At 40.8% G+C, this 17,056-nt stretch overlaps 1 protein-coding gene and 1 pseudogene across 7 annotated transcripts in view; both read right to left on the bottom strand.

Annotated features, from left to right (window-relative positions):
* The window catches only part of TRPC1 (transient receptor potential cation channel subfamily C member 1), a 201,877-nt gene that overhangs the window by 41,358 nt on the left and 143,463 nt on the right, over positions 1 to 17,056 (bottom strand). The window lies entirely within an intron of this gene.
* LOC132229365 (TCF3 fusion partner-like) lies at positions 15,023 to 15,789 on the bottom strand (annotated as a pseudogene).

Below are 17,056 nucleotides of genomic sequence, written 5' to 3' on the forward strand. Positions count from 1 at the left end.
TGACCCACAAACTGACTCTTTGCTAAACACAAAATAAGGCAGAATGGGAAATAAATGCGGCATGCTTTAAAATAAGGACTGTGGTTTACAACACAGAGGAACAGTATATCGCAGGGAAACTCAACACTCTCCTGAATACCTGGAAGGTCTAAGGCGAGCCACACTGAAGAATAGAAGAAACGAAGGACCTTCACTACTGCAATTTTTTTTCTTTTTTCACTTTTTAACTAAGAAACCAATTTTTTTTCATTCTTTTTTTTCTGTTCTTTTTTTTCTTTTCTTTTCTTCTTTTTCCATCACCTGATTTTACCCTTTTAATTACTACCTTCTTATTTTTAACCAGTATTATTACTGCTACCATTTTACCATTTTTTAAAGTGCCATTTTATTTTTTCTTTATTTTATTTTGGGATTAGTGTTCACCATTCTATTCTCATCGTTATATTAGTGGTTGTTTCTAGTTTGCATTCATATCCAGGGAGCTGTTGCTGGAATTTGTTGGGATTGATCGCTGTTCTATAGGAGTATTCTCCTCATACAAAAAGTCTCTTCCCCTCTTCTACTTCATTCTCTCTTTTCGCTCTTTTTTTTTTTCTTTTCTTTTCTCGCTTTTATTTTCCCCCCTTCCTTTTTCCCAACTTCATTTTTGCACTCCTTTTTTTGGTCCCTACTTTTCTTTTTTCTCTTTTATCTTTTTCTCTTCCTTCTTCCTTATCCCCTAATTCTCCTAATTCGGGAGGTCACCTTTAATTGGGGTTATTAATATCGTGAACATATTTCTGTATAGTGCCTGGTACGTGCTGCCTTGTTGTGTTGTATTTTGTGCCTTTAAATCAACGCAGCAGATCCAAGCAACAACAACCTCCTGAGCACCACATCCTCTGCTGAGGAACAGCAGCTGTACGTGAAACCTCGCCCCACCAGCCAGAAGAGCCACCACAGCTGTGAACAGCACCCACCAGAGGAGCTGCTGACAACTGAAGAGCAGCTGCTACCGCAACCGCCCGAAGAGCAACCACAGACCAAGGAGTCACTGCCACCAAGGGAGCAACCACTGAACAACTCAACGTCTAGATATGTCAGTGAGATCAAACATGGGTAGACAAAGAAACCCCCAAAGGAAAGAGAAGGAGGACTCTCCAGAAAAGCAGCTAAGTAATACAGAGGCATGCAACATGACAGATAAAGAATTCAGAATAAGGATCCTAGAGTGCATAAACCGGATGGAGGAAAAAATCGACAACCTCTGCAAGAAGCAAGAAGAAACAGATGAAAAAATCGATAACATATGGAAGAAGCTAGAAGAAACAGATGAAAAAATCGATAACATATGGAAGAAGCTAGAAGAAACAGATGAAAAAATCAACAACCTAAGTAAGACCCAAGAAGAAATGAAGAGTGATATAGCTGCAATGAAAAACTCCATTGAAAGTATCAACAGTAGACTAGGAGAAGCGGAGGACCGAATAAGTGAATTAGAAGACAAGGAAGCAAAACACACCCAAAATGTACTGCAATTGGAGAAAAAAATTAAAAGACAGGAGGAGAGCCTAAGGGAGCTTTGGGACAACATGAAACGAAACAACATACGAATAATAGGAGTACCAGAAAAACAGAAAGATGAACAAGGATTAGAAAACCTACTCGAAGAAATAATATCAGAAAACTTTCCTGAGGTGGGGAAGAAAAAAGTCACACAAGCCCAGAGAGTCCCAAACAAGGTGAACCCGAAAAGACCCACACCAAGACACATCATAATCACCATGGCAAATGTTCAGGACAAAGAGAGAATCTTACAGGCTGCAAGAGAGAGACGGAAAGTTACATACAAGGGATCTCCCATTAGATTGTCAAATGACTTCTCAACAGAAACACATCAGGCCAGAAAAGAATGGACTGAAATTTACAAAGTGATGCAAAGCAAAGGACTGAATCCAAGAATACTCTATCCAGCAAGGCTATCATTCAAACTTGAAGGGGAAATAAGAAGCTTCACAGACAAAAAAAGGCTAAGGGAGTTTGTCACCACCAAGCCAGCAATGCAAGGAATGCTAAAGGGGCTGGTATAAAAAGAAGAAATAAAAAGCTCAGAAAGAAAACAGCCACACACACACACAAAAAGAAATGGCTACAAACAAGTACCTTTCAATAATAACTTTAAACGTAAACGGGCTAAGTGCTCCAACCAAAAGACATCGAGTGGCTGAATGGATAAAAAAACATGACCCATACATCTGCTGTCTACAAGAAACCCACCTCATTAGAAGGGACTCACACAGACTGAAAGTGAAAGGATGGAAAAATATCTTTCAGGCAAATGGAAAGGAAAAGAAAGCTGGGGTAGCAATACTTATATCGGACAAAATAGACCTCAAAGTGAAGGCCTTAACAAGAGATAAGGAAGGCCACTTCATAATACTAAAGGGATCAATACAACAAGAAGATATAACCCTGGTAAACATATATGCACCCAATGTAGGAGCACCCAAATTCATAAAAAAACTCCTGGAAAATATCAAAGGAGAGATCGACAAAAATACAATCATAGTAGGGGACTTTAATACACCATTGACAGCACTGGATAAGTCCTACAGACAAACAATCAGCAAAGATACAGCAATCCTAAATGACTCACTAGATCAGATGGACTTAATAGACATCTTCAGAACACTTCACCCCAAAGCCAGAGAATATACGTTCTTCTCAGGTGCTCATGGGACATATTCAAAAATAGACCACATATTGGGTCACAAGCAAAGTATCCCCAAATTCAAGAAGATTGAAATCATAAAAAGCATCTTCGCAGACCACGACGGCATAATATTAGAAATAAACTACAATAAAAACAACCCAAAATACTCAAACACCTGGACGCTGAATAGCATGCTATTAAATATTGATTGGGTTACCAATGAGATCAAAGAAGAAATTAAAAACATCCTGGAAACTAATGACAATGAAAACACAACAATCCAAAACCTATGGGACACATTGAAAGCAGTCCTGAGAGGGAAGTTTATAGCTCTACAGGCCTATCTCAAAAAACAAGAAAAAATGGTAGTAAATCATCTAACTCTACAACTCAAAGAATTAGAAAGAGAGCAACAAGAAAACCCCAGAGTGAGCAGAAGGAAGGAGATAATAAAGATTAGAGCAGAAATAAATGACATAGAGACCAAAAAAACAATACAGAAAATCAATGAAACCAAGAGCTGGTTCTTAGAAAGGATAAACAAGATTGATAAACCTCTAGCCAGACTCACCAAGAAGCAGAGAGAAAGGACCCAAATAAATAAAATCAGAAACGATAGAGGCAAAATAACAACAGACCCCACAGAAATACAAATGATTGTTAAAAAATACTATGGACAGCTTTACTCCAACAAACTAGACAACCTGGAGGAAATGGACAAATTCCTAGAAAAATACAGCATTCCAAAACTCAATCAGGAAGAATCTAAAAATCTCAACAGGCCAATAACTATGGAAGAAATTGAAGCAGTCATCAAAAAGCTTCCATCAAACAAAAGCCCAGGACCAGACGGCTTCACAGGGGAGTTTTACCAAACATTCAAGGAAGAACTAAAACCTATCCTCCTCAGACTACTACAAAAAATTCAAGAGGAAGGAACACTTCCAAGCTCATTCTATGAAGCCAGCATCACCCTAATACCAAAACCAGGTAAAGACAACACAATGAAAGAGAATTACAGGCCAATATCCCTCATGAACATAGATGCCAAAATCCTCAACAAAATCTTAGCAAATCGGATCCAGCAGTACATCAGAAAGATCATACACCATGACCAAGTAGGATTTATCCCAGGGATGCAAGGATGGTACAATATCCGCAAATCAATAAACGTGATACATCACATAAACAAATTGAAAGAAAAAAACCACATGGTCATATCAATTGATGCAGAAAAAGCATTTGACAAAATTCAACACCCATTTTTGATAAAAACTCTCAGCAAGGTGGGAGTAGAAGGATCATACCTCAACATAATAAAAGCCATATATGACAGGCCCACAGCCAACATCATACTCAACGGACAAAAACTAACACCATTTCCCCTAAGAACAGGAACAAGACAGGGATGCCCCCTCTCACCACTCCTGTTCAACATAGTACTGGAAGTGTTAGCCATTGCAATTCGGCAAGAAGAAGAAATAAAAGGCATCCAAATTGGAAAAGAGGAAGTAAAACTGTCCTCATTTGCAGACGACATGATATTATACATACAAAACCCTAGAGATTCCATCAAAAAGCTACTAGACGTAATACATGAATTTGGCAATGTAGCAGGATACAAAATTAACCCCAAGAAATCTGAGGCATTTCTATACACCAATAGTGAACTTTCAGAAAGAGAGATTATAAAAACAATCCCGTTTACCATTGCACCGAAAAAACTAAGCTACCTAGGAATAAACTTAACTAAAGAGGTAAAAGACCTCTACTCAGAAAACTACAGGACGTTGAAAAAAGACATAGAGGAAGACATAAACAGATGGAAGAACATACCGTGTTCATGGATTGGTAGAATCAACATCATCAAAATGTCCATACTACCCAAAGCAATCTATAAATTCAACGCACTTCCCATTAAAGTACCAACAGCATACTTCAGAGATCTAGAACGAACTTTCCAAAAATTCATCTGGAATAAAAAAAGACCCCGAATAGCTGCAGCAATCCTGAAAAAGAACAAAGTAGGTGGGATCTCAATACCAGATATCAAGTTGTATTACAAAGCCACTGTTCTCAAAACTGCCTGGTACTGGCACAAGAATAGGCATATAGATCAATGGAATAGAATAGAGAGCCCAGAAATCGGCCCGAACCAATATGCTCAATTAATATTTGACAAAGGAGGCAAGAACATACAATGGAGCCAAGATAGTCTCTTCAATAAATGGTGTTGGGAAAATTGGACAGATATATGCAAGAAAATGAAACTAGACCACCAACTTACACCATACACAAAAATAAACTCAAAATGGATAAAGGACTTAAATGTACGACAGGATACCATAAAAATTCTAGAAGAATCCAAAGGCAACAAAATCTCAGACATATGCCGAAGCAATTTCTTCACTGATACAGCTCCTAGGGCACTTGAAACTAAAGAAAAAATGAACAAATGGGACTACATCAAAATAAAAAGCTTCTGCACAGCAAAAGAAACCATCAACAAAACAACGAGAAAACCCACTGTGTGGGAAAACATATTTGCCAATGACATATCTGATAAGGGCCTAATCTCCAAAATTTATAGGGAACTCATACAACTTAACAAAAGAAAGATAAACAATCCAATCAAAAAATGGGCAAAGGACCTAAATAGACACCTTTCAAAAGAGGACATTCAGAAAGCCAAGAGACATATGAAAACATGCTCAAAGTCACTAATCATCCGAGAGATGCAAATCAAAACAGCAATGAGGTACCATCTCACACCTGTCAGACTGGCTATCATCAACAAATCAACAAACGACAAGTGCTGGAGAGGATGTGGAGAAAAAGGAACACTTGTGCACTGCTGGTGGGAATGCAGACTGGTGCAGCCACTATGGAAGACAGTATGGAGTTTCCTTAAAAAACTGAAAATGGAACTCCCATTTGACCCTGTGATCCCACTTCTAGGAATATATCCCAAGAAACCAGAAACACCAATCAGAAAGGATATATGCACCCCTATGTTCATAGCAGCACAATTCACCATAGCTAAGATCTGGAAACAGCCTAAGTGCCCATCAGTAGATGAATGGATTAGAAAACTGTGATACATCTACACGATGGAATACTATACTGCTGTAAAAAGGAAGGAACTCTTACCATTTGCAAAGTCATGGATGGAACTGGAGAGCATTATGCTAAGTGAAATAAGCCAGTCAATAAAGGAAAAATACCACATGATCTCACTCATTCGTGGACAATAGAGACCATTATAAACTTTTGAACAATAATAGATACAGAGGCAGAGCTGCCTCAAACAGATTGTCGAGCTGCAGCGGGAAGGCCGGGGAGGGTTGGGGGGCAGGAGGTTGGGGGGTAAGAGATCAACTAAAGGACTTGTATGCATGCATATAAGCATAACCAATGGACATAAGACACTGGGTGATAGGGGAGGCTAGGGGACTGTCTAGGGCGGGGGGATAAAATGGATACATATGTAATACCCTTTGTAATACTTTAAGCAATAAAAAATAAATAAATTAAAAAAAAAGAATTATACACTTTTTATAAGAGCATCAAAAAATAAACTGCTTGGGTATAAATCTAAAAAAAAAAAAAAAAAGAAAGAAAGTATCAACAGTAGACTAGGAGAAGCGGAGCACCGAATTAGTGAATTAGAAGACAAGGAAGCAAAACACACCCAAAATGTACTGCAATTGGAGAAAAAAATTAAAAGACAGGAGGAGAGCCTAAGGGAGCTTTGGGACAACATGAAACGAAACAACATACGAATAATAGGAGTACCAGAACAACAGAAGGATGAACAAGGATTAGAAAACCTACTCGAAGAAATAATATCAGAAAACTTTCCTGAGGTGGGGAAGAAAAAAGCCACACAAGCCCAGAGAGTTCCAAACAAGGTGAACCCGAAAAGACCCACACCAAGACACATCATAATCACCATGGCAAATGTTCAGGACAAAGACAGAATATTACAGGCTGCAAGAGAGAGACGGAAAGTTACATACAAGGGATCTCCCATTAGACTGTCAAATGATTTCTCAACAGAAACACATCAGGCCAGAAAAGAAGGGACTGAAATTTACAAAGTGATGCAAAGCAAAGGACTGAATCCAAGAATACTCTATCCAGCAAGGCTATCATTCAAACTTGAAGGGGAAATAAGAAGCTTCACAGACAAAAAAAGGCTAAGGGAGTTTGTCACCACCAAGCCAGCAATGCAAGGAATGCTAAAGGGACTGGTATAAAAATAAGAAATAAAAAGCTCAGAAAGAAAACAGCCACACAAAAAAAGAAATGGCTACAAACAAGTACCTTTCAATAATAACTTTTATGTGAACGGACTAAATGCTCCAACCAAAAGACATCGAGTGGCTGAATGGATTAAAAAACATGACCCATACATCTGCTGTCTACAAGAAACCCACCTCATTAGAAGGGACTCACACAGACTGAAAGTGAAAGGATGGAAAAATATCTTTCAGGCAAATGGAAAGGAAAAGAAAGCTGGGGTAGCAATACTTATATCGGACAAAACAGACCTCAAAGTGAAGGCCATAACAAGAGATAAGGAAGGCCACTTCATAATACTAAAGGGATCAATACAACAAGAAGATATATCCCTGGTAAACATATATGCACCCAATGCAGGAGCACCCAAATTCATAAAAAAACTACTGGAAGATATCAAAGGAGAGATCGACAACAATACAATCATAGTAGGAGACTTTAATACACCACTGACAGCACTGGATAAGCCCTCTAAACAAACAATCAGCAAAGATACAGCAATCCTAAATGACTCACTAGATCAGATGGACTTAATAGACATCTTCAGAACACTTCACCCCAAAGCCAGGGAATATACATTCTACTCAAATGCTCATAAGACATATTCAAAAATAGACCACATATTGGGTCACAAGCAAAGTATCCCCAAATTCAAGAAGATTGAAATCATAAAAAGCGTCTTCGCAGACCACGATGGCATAATATTACAAATAAACTACAATAAAAACAACCCAAAATACTCAAACACCTGGAAGCTGAATAGCATGTTATTAAATATTGATTGGGTTACCAATGAGATCAAAGAAGAAATTAAAAACATCCTGGAAACTAATGACAATGAAAACACAACAATCCAAAACCTATGGGACACATTGAAAGCAGTCCTGAGAGGGAAGTTTATAGCTCTACAGGCCTACCTCAAAAAACAAGAAAAAATGGTAGTAAATCATCTAACTCTACAACTCAAAGAATTAGAAAGAGAGCAACAAGAAAACCCCAGAGTGAGCAGAAGGAAGGAGATAATAAAGATTAGAGCAGAAATAAATGACATAGAGACCAAAAAAACAATACAGAAAATCAATGAAACCAAGAGCTGGTTCTTTGAAAGGATAAACAAGATTGATAAACCTCTTGCCAGACTCACCAAGAAGCAGAGAGAGAGGACTCAAATAAATAAAATCAGAAACGATAGAGGCGAAATAACAACAGACCCCACAGAAACACAAATGATTGTTAAAAAATACTATGGACAGCTTTACTCCAACAAACTAGACAACATGGAGGAAATGGACAAATTCCTAGAAAAATACAACATTCCAAAACTCAATCAGGAAGAATCTAAAAATCTCAACAGGCCAATAACTATGGAAGAAATTGAAGCAGTCATCAAAAAGCTTCCATCAAACAAAAGCCCAGGACCAGACTGCTTCACAGGGGAGTTTTACCAAACATTCAAGGAAGAACTAAAACCTATCCTCCTCAGACTACTACAAAAAATTCAAGAGGAAGGAACACTTCCAAGCTCATTCTATGAAGCCAGCATCACCCTAATACCAAAACCAGGTAAAGACAACACAATGAAAGAGAATTACAGGCCAAAATCCCTCATGAACATAGATGCCAAAATCCTCAACAAAATCTTAGCAAATCGGATCCAGCAGTACATCAGAAAGATCATACACCATGACCAAGTAGGATTTATCCCAGGGATGCAAGGATGGTACAATATCCGCAAATCAATAAACGTGATACATCACATAAACAAATTGAAAGAAAAAAACCACATGGTCATATCAATTGATGCAGAAAAAGCATTTGACAAAATTCAACACCCATTTTTGATAAAAACTCTCAGCAAGGTGGGAGTAGAAGGATCATACCTCAACATAATAAAAGCCATATATGACAGGCCCACATCCAACATCATACTCAATGGACAAAAACTAACACCATTTCCCCTAAGAACAGGAACAAGACAGGGATGCCCCCTCTCACCACTCCTGTTCAACATAGTACTGGAAGTGTTAGCCATTGCAATTCGGCAAGAAGAAGAAATAAAAGGCATCCAAATTGGAAAAGAGGAAGTAAAACTGTCCTTATTTGCAGACGACATGATATTATACATACAAAACCCTAGAGATTCCATCAAAAAGCTACTAGACTTAATACATGAATTTGGCAATGTAGCAGGATACAAAATTAACCCCAAGAAATCTGAGGCATTTCTATACACCAATAGTGAACTTTCAGAAAGAGAGATTATAAAAACAATCCCGTTTACCATTGCACCAAAAAAATTAAGCTACCTAGGAATAAACTTAACTAAAGAGGTAAAAGACCTCTACTCAGAAAACTACAGGACGTTGAAAAAAGACATAGAGGAAGACATAAACAGATGGAAGAACATACCGTGTTCATGGATTGGTAGAATCAACATCATTAAAATGTCCATACTACCCAAAGCAATCTATAAATTCAACGCACTTCCCATTAAAATACCAACAGCATACTTCAGAGATCTAGAACGAACTTTCCAAAAATTCATCTGGAATAAAAGAAGACCCCGAATAGCTGCAGCAATCCTGAAAAAGAACAAAGTAGGTGGGATCTCAATACCAGATATCAAGCCACTGTTCTCAAAACTGCCTGGTACTGGCACAAGAATAGGCATATAGATCAATGGAATAGAATAGAGAGCCCAGAAATCGGCCCGAACCAATATGCTCAATTAATATTTGACAAAGGAGGCAAGAACATACAATGGAGCCAAGATAGTCTCTTCAATAAATGGTGTTGGGAAAATTGGACAGATATATGCAAGAAAATGAAACTAGACCACCAACTTACACCACACACAAAAATTAACTCAAAATGGATAAAGGACTTAAATGTACGACAGGATACCATAAAAATTCTAGAAGAATCCAAAGGCAACAAAATCTCAGACATATGCCGAAGCAATTTCTTCACTGATACAGCTCCTAGGGCACTTGAAACGAAAGAGAAAATGAACAAATGGGACTACATCAAAATAAAAAGCTTCTGCACAGCAAAAGAAACCATCAACAAAACAACGAGAAAACCCATTGTGTGGGAAAACATATTTGCCAATGACATATCTGATAAGGGCCTAATCTCCAAAATTTATAGGGAACTCATACAACTTAACAAAAGGAAGATAAACAATCCAATCAAAAAATGGGCAAAGGACCTAAATAGACACCTTTCAAAAGAGGACATTCAGAAAGCCAAGAGACATATGAAAACATGCTCAAAGTCACTAATCATCCGAGAGATGCAAATCGAAACAGCAATGAGGTACCATCTCACACCGGTCAGACTGGCTATCATCAACAAATCAACAAACGACAAGTGCTGGAGAGGATGTGGAGAAAAAGGAACACTTGTGCACTGCTGGTGGGAATGCAGACTGGTGCAGCCACTATGGAAGACAGTATGGAGTTTCCTTAAAAAACTGAAAATGGAACTCCCATTTGACCCTGTGATCCCACTTCTAGGAATATATCCCAAGAAACCAGAAACACCAATCAGAAAGGATATATGCACCCCTATGTTCATAGAAGCACAATTCACCATAGCTAAGATCTGGAAACAGCCTAAGTGCCCATCAGTAGATGAATGGATTAGAAAACTGTGGTATATCTACACGATGAAATACTATGCTGCTGTAAAAAGGAAGGAACTCTTACCATTTGCAACGTCATGGATGGAACTGGAGAGCATTATGCTAAGTGAAATAAGCCAGTCAATGAAGGAAAAATACCACATGATCTCACTCATTCATGGACAATAGAGACCATTATAAACTTTTGAACAATAATAGATACAGAGGCAGAGCTGCCTCAAACAGATTGTCAAACTGCAGCGGGAAGGCCGGGGAGGGTTGGGGGGCAGGAAGTAGGGCGGTAAGAGATCAACTAAAGGACTTGTATGCATGCATATAAGCATAACCAATGGACATAAGACACTGGGGGATAGGGGAGGCTAGGGGACTGTCTAGGGCGGGGGGATAAAATGGATACATATGTAATACCCTTTGTAATACTTTAAGCAATAATAATAATAAAAAAAGACACAGGCTGTCTTGGCCAGATAGCTCAGTTGCTTAAAGTATCATCCCAATACACCAAGTTTGTGGGTTCAATCCCCAGTCTGAGCACATACAAGAATCAACTAATGAATGCATAAATAAGTAGAACAACAAATTGATCTCTCTCTCTCTCTCTTTCTCCCTCCCCCTCCCTCCCCTCTCTCTCTCCCCACCCCAGTACTCTCTCTAAAAATCAATCAATAATTAAAAAAAAAAGACATAGGGTCACTGAATGGATAAGAAAACAAGACCCATATATATATATATACTGTCTACAAGAGACCCACCTCAGAATGAAAGATACACACAGACTAAAAATAAAGGGATGGAAAAAGATATTTCATGCAATGGAAAATGAAAAAAAAAAAAACAAACTGGGGTAGCAATACTTATATCTGACAAAATACACATTAAAACAAAGCCTATAGTAAAAAAAAAAAAAAAAAACAAAGGATACTTCGTAATAATAAAGGGATCAATCCAATCTTATATAATAAAGAGCTAATATGCAAATGGTTGTCACACCCTCACACCCTTGCACCAGGGCTGGGAGACCTGAGGCCGAGCCAGGGAACCTGAGGTCACATTCCCCACCCAGCGCCAGGGCTGGGGGACCTGAGGTTGGGACGGGGGACCTGAGACCAGGCTGGGGGACCTGAGGCTGCTCCCCTCGCCCTGGACCCAGGGCAGAGGAACTTGAGGCCAGGCCAGGGGACCTCAGGCCAGGCCAGGGGACCTGAGGCAGCACCCCCCCGCCCAGCGGCACTTGACGGGAGACCTGAGGCTACGACTCCTCCCAGTGGGGCTTGACAGGTGACCTGAGGCTGCGCCCCCTGCCCAGCAGGGCTTGACGGTGTGGGCCGGCCAGATGTGGGTCTCACATGCCTTTGAGGCATGCGCAGGTGGGCAGGCACTTGACTCTGGGCCCCACAGCATGCCCCAGACTCTGACAGGAGGGAGACTGTCATATACATTTTACTAATTTTCTTTCATCTCTGACACTTCTATTATAAAGAAAGGGCAAGTAGCACTATTAAAATATTTCCTCTAATTAATTCCCTTTTAATGTGCACAAATTTCATGCACCAGGCCATTAGTAAGATTATATAACCCTTGTAAGCATCTATGCACCCAACACAGAAGCACCTAAATATGTAAAGCAAATCTTGATGGACATAAAGGGAGAGAGTGACAGTAATACTTACATAATAGGGAATTTTACACTGTATTCACATCAATGAATAGATACTCCAGAGAGAAAATTAACATGGAAACATTGGTATTAAATGACACACTAGAAAGGATAGATTTAATTGATATTTACAGAATATTTCATCCAAAAGCAGAATATACATTCCTCTCAAGTACACATGAAACATTCTCAAAGATATACCCTATGAAAGGACAAGTAATTAATACATTTATTAATAAATATTAATAAATTTAAAAAGACTGAAATATCAAGGATCTTCTCTGATCATAATGGTATGAAACTACAAATAAATTACAACAAAAAACATTCAGACACATGAAGGCTAAGAAACATGTTATTAAACAATGAATGAATTTAACAGTGAGATCAAGGAAGAAATCAAAAGTTACCTGGCGACAAATGAAAATGAGAACACAACAACCCAAAATCTATGGGACAGAGCAAAAACACTCCTAAGAGGGAAATTCATAGCATTAAAGGCTTATCTCAAGAAAAAAGGAAAATCTCAAATAAATAATTTAACTTTACACTGAAAGCAACTTGTAAAAGAATAACAAAGCCCAGAGTGAAGAGAAGGCAGGAAATAATAAAGATCAGAGCAGAAATAAAGTAGAATCTAAAAAGGTAATATAAAAGATCAATGAAACCAAGAGCTGGTTCTTTGAAAAGATAAGATTGATAAACCTTTAACCAGATTTATCAAGAGAGAAAGAACCCAAATAAATAAAATAAGAAATGGAAGAGAAGTAACAACTGACATCAAAGAAATGGACTAATTGAATAAATTCATAGAAATATACAATCTTCCAAAATGAATTTGGAAAGAATCAGAGAATCTGAACAGACAGATTACAATTAGTGAAGTTGAAACAGTAATCAAAACACTCTCAGCATACAAAAATCCTGGACCAAATGGCTTCACAGGTGAATTTTATCAAACATTCAAAGAAGAACTAACACATCCTTCTCAAACTATTCCAAAGAATTCAAGAAAAGGGAAGTCTTCCAAGGTCATGTTACAAGGCCAGCATTATCCTAATTCCAAAACCAGAATAAGACACTGCAAAGAAAGAAAATTATAGGCCAATATCCCTGAGGAACAAAGAAGCTAAAATCATCAACAAATTATTAGCAAGCAAGATCCACCAATACATTAAAATGATCCTATACCATGATCAAGTGGGATTTATTCCTGAGATGCAAGGTTGGGTCAATACCTATAAATTCAGTAATATGATAGAGCACATAAACAAAATGAAGAATAAAAATGACATGATCATATCAATAGCTGCAGAAAAGCATTTGATAAAATCCAGCACCCATTCATGATAAAAATTCTCAGCAAAGTGGAAATTGTGATAACATCATAACATAATAAAGGCCTTATATGACAAAGTCACAGCTAACATAATACTCAATGGGAAGAGACTATAAACTTTTCCCTTAACATTGTAAACAAGACAAGGATGTCCACTTTCACCATTCATATTCAACATAGTACTGGAAGTCCTAGCCACAGCAATTAGACAAGAAGAAGAAATAAAAAGGTATCCAAATTGGAAAGTAAGAAGTAAAACTGTCAGTCATTATTTGCAGTTGACTTGATACTGTATATAGAGATTCCTAAAGATTTCACAGAAAAACTACTACAACTGACAAATGAATTAAATAAAGTAGCTGAATAAAATATCCAGAAATCAGTTGTATTTTTATACAACTGTCAGAAAGGGAAACCAAGAAAACAACCCCCCCCCCAAAAAAAGAGAAAACAATCCCACTCACAATTGCTTCAAAAAGAATAAAATACTAGACATAAACTTAACCTAGGATGTAAAAGACCTGTACTCAGAAAATTACAAGACATTGAAGAAAGAAACTGAAGATGATACAAATAAGTGGATAGGAAGAATTAACATCATTAAAACATCAAAGCAATTCTATCAAGATACCAATGTCGTATTTCACAGAACTAGAACAAATATTCCAAAAATTTATATGAAACCACAAAAGATCCTGAAGAGCAATAGCAATCTTGAGAAAGAAGAAAATGAGGGATCACATTATCTGATATAAAACTACTAGAGGCCCGGTGCACAAAAATTTGTGCACTCGGGTGGGTCCCTCAGCCCACTCTGTGCCCTCTCGAAATCTGGGGCCCCTTGGGGGCCCCTTCCCCTGGCTGCTGGCACCAGTTTTCCTCCGGTGCCCGGAACCCAGGCCTTCGCTCTTTGCTGGGAGGGGCCCACACGGTGGGCGAGGGGCTTAGCTCTTTTAAAAATACTTCTGAATGTTTGGTAAATAACCCTGTAGGAATCTACTTTCTGAAACATGCTGGTTGTTAAGGGCTGATTTGGGTAATCAACAAAATGTATGTTAAAATCCTAATCCCCAGAACCTCAGAATGTACCTGTATATGGAGATAAGATCTTTAAAGAGGGGATTACATTAAATTGTGGCAGTTCCAGTGGGACCCTTAGCCCATCTCACTGAAGTCCTTATAAGAAGAGGAATGTTGGGGTCCAGCCCCAGCAGGTCCAGGGGTTCCCAAAGAAGGAATGACACAGAGGCAGTATTCAGGTTATCATCATAGCCAGGTTCTCTTTTTATTGTCCTGTTACATCTATATTTATACTATTTGATCCTATAAACATGCCTCTATAAGCTTTTTTTTTTTTTTTTTGCATCGGGTCCGTTTATTGGGGGGTCAGTCAAAGGGGGAGCTGGCTAGGGTGGGGTAGGGCAGCAGCTTGTCTGGCCCCCGAGAAACCCAACTTAAGTCCAGAGCCTCGAGGGCCTAGAAGCCAAAGTCTTCCTCCACCTTTATCTGCACGGGGGCCAGCTCCGGAGTCAGCGGGACTCCTGCCCAGTGCCCTTCCTATGGCACTCGCCGCCTCTTCCAACTGCTGGGCCCCTCGCCAGGGGCCGGGCTGCTGGCTTCTGTGGGCGCTGGCGTCCTCCTGGGCGGGGACAGCCCCTCTTTCTCTGGAGGCTCGTTCTCAGCGTTGCCTGGGTTGGGGGCGTCTGTGCCCTGGCTGCCCTCGTCCTCCAGTAAGATGGTGAACTGGCTGGCCCGGTAGTTGTCACCGTAGGAGTCCAGCACCTTCATGAGGAACCTCCGCTCCTGCTGGAGTCTCCTCCGTGTTATTCTCTATATCTGATGGAGCCTGTTCAGGACCCGCTCCTTCGCCTGCTCGATCTCCCTGCAGCGCCGATCCAGCGCCTGGTACTTCCTGCAATTGAGTTCCCGTTGGTGCCGCGATTGCCGGCCTCAGGTTGCCTCCTCCTCTTCATCTCGCTCCTGGAGGCTGGAGCTGCCCAGACCCCCAGACACGAACTCCACTTCGGTCTCAAGCTCGCTCTCCAGGATGTGACCACCTTCAGCGGAGGCAGCGCCAGCTCCCAGCCGGGAGGTGCTGAGAACTCCTCAAAGCCCACAGCTGCCATGGACCCTTCTCTCTGCTCCAGCTCCATTTCTCCCTGGCTCCCGACACAGAACTTCCAACCTTGCAAGCCTCTAGTTTAAAGTGGCTTGTGAAACTACAGCCCATCCGATTTCACAGCCAGGCACCCAGGCCCTGGCTGCTAAGCCTCCTGGGAGTTGTAGTTCTCTATTTCCGGCTTGCCTCCCTCGCCCCACCCCCACCCCAGTCCCAACTGAAAGGCCCTGCTGGCTGGTCTAACCCTGTGGCCAGGCATCTGAGTCACCTCGGGTCTTTATTCCTGTCCCATCACCGCGCCATCTGACCATGGAGACTCTCCTCTTGCGAGGCCCCTGGGTCTCCTTCTGGGTCTCCTCAGCCCAGGCACCGGATCGCGTGCCCCAGCAGCAATACAGCCCTGGTGCCTGGGTCTCCTTCTGGGGCCTGGCTGCATCGCCCCCGGGACCGGATGGCGTGCCCCAGCTGCGACACAGCCCCGGGCCCTGGGTCTCCTCAGCCTGGGCACCGGATTGCGTGCCCCAGCGGCAAAAACAGCCCAGGCGCCTGGGTCTCCTTCTGGGTCTCCTCAGCCCAGGCACTGGATTGCGTACCACAGCTGCAACTCAGCCCCGGGCCCTGGGTCTCCTTCTGGGGCCTGGCTGCATCGCCCCTGGGGTCCAGATGGTGTCCCCAGGCAGCTATGCAGACTGGCCTCTGGCCCCGCCTCTGGGTGTTCTCCCATCACTGGTGATCAGTGATCTGAGAAGCCAGGCAGACATCCGCCTCTTCCCTGCCCCACCCAGCTTCTCCCATTACTGGCCCAGGGCTGGCAAAGGCGGCCAGGTTCTCTTATCACAGAAGCCGGCAAAGGAGGCCTGGCTTCTCCGAGCAAAGGCAGCTCGGTTCTCTGGCTCTTGGCTGCCGCCTGGGTTTCCGATTGCAGTCAGTGGCAGGCAGCTTCTTCCCTCCTTCCCCTTTCGCCTCCCAGCATTGCGCCTATGTTGGCGGTTAACCGCCATCTTGGCTGACAGTTAATTTGCATATAGCCCTGATTAGCCCATGGGAAGGGTAGCGGTTGTATGCCAATTACCATGTTTCTCCTTTATTAGATAGGATATTAGACAGACATATAATCAAAATGACATATAATCAAAATAGTAGGGTACTGGCATAAAGACAGCCATATAGATCAATGGAACAGAAAAGAGAGGCCAGAAATAAACCCACACTTTTATAGGCAAATACATATAATGGGGTAAAGATAGTCTATTCAATAAATAGTGTTGGGACAATTGGACAGATATGTGCAAAAAAATGGA

The sequence above is a fragment of the Myotis daubentonii genome, chromosome 3 (assembly GCF_963259705.1).
Source record: "Myotis daubentonii chromosome 3, mMyoDau2.1, whole genome shotgun sequence".
Taxonomy (NCBI): Eukaryota; Metazoa; Chordata; class Mammalia; order Chiroptera; family Vespertilionidae; genus Myotis; species Myotis daubentonii.